The sequence below is a fragment of the Athene cunicularia genome (genome assembly GCF_003259725.1).
Source record: "Athene cunicularia isolate RWA chromosome 1 unlocalized genomic scaffold, athCun1 chr1_part1, whole genome shotgun sequence".
In the NCBI taxonomy this organism is placed as follows: Eukaryota; Metazoa; Chordata; class Aves; order Strigiformes; family Strigidae; genus Athene; species Athene cunicularia.
The window spans coordinates 38535132-38536377 of NW_020799091.1; positions in this window are offsets into that span (position 1 = coordinate 38535132).

The window sequence follows — 1246 nt, forward strand, 5'->3', positions numbered from 1 at the left end:
TAAACCTGAATATAGCTTCCATTTCTGTAGTTCTTTGGATTCTTCTTCTTGCCTTTTTGAAGCTCAACATGTCTTTTGCACTTTTACAGAAAGTAGAGATTGTCTGGGTTGTCAATACCTTCAAAATGATGACAGTGGCTTACAATAACATCAAACTGCTTTCTCAGAAATGTTAGACATGAGAAGAATCAAACTGAAATGCACACCAGTAATTAGATACTTGTTAATAATAAGCAGATAGAAAGATATTTTACATAAGTTCTTTTACGATTGCTGTGGTGCATGTTACAGTACATGTATAATATGAGTTGCCATGAACCCTGATAAACCTGGGAACACCATAACAAGAATGTGTGCCAGACTCAAAATGTCCTGAAAACTTCCTTGAGAGGTTATCTCCTCTGAAGGATGTAAATGAACAATCACAGGATGAGAGCTGAGGCAGGAAAGAGACACTCCTATCAAAAGACATGGCCATTAATTGATGAAGTTGAATTCAATCTAGAGAGAAAACAGTTTTAGAGCATAACAAAAGCAATACATATGACTTAGCCAGGTAAATGAAGTCATTAGTGATGCTGCCAGAAAGGTATGTCAAGAATCTCCTGTTAGAGGAAACTACGTCTCTTGAAGGAAGATAAGAAAAAACATGACTCTCTGTTAAATCCTTTGACAAACATAGTGTACACAAATGGATAGTAATACCATGTGTTGTTTTTGACTGTGGTAGATTTAAATTTATCTATAGTAGCTTTTATGGGACTATGTTTTGCATTTCTGCTGAAATCAGTGTTGATAATTCAGGGATGTTATAATTATTGCTAAGCAGTGCTTACACAATGTCAAGGTTTTTTCTGCTTCTCACCCCACCTCACCAGCAGGTAGGCTGGGGTTACAAAAGAGCTTGGGAGGGGACACAGGCGGGACAGCTGACCCTAACTGACTGAAGGGATATCCCACACCATATACATCATGCTCAGCATATAAAGCTGGGGGAAGAAGAAGGAAATGGGGAATGTTCTGAGCGATGTCCTTTGTCTTCCCAAGCAACTGCTACACGTGACGGAGCCCTGCTTTCCTGGATATGGCTGAACACCTGCCTGCTGATGGGAAGTGGTGAATGAATTCTTTCCTTTGCTTTGCTTTTGTTCACAGCTTTTGCTTTACCTATTAAACTGTCTCAACTCACAAGTTTCCTCACTTACTCTTCCAATTCTCTCCATCACTTGGCAGGGGGGAGGGGGTG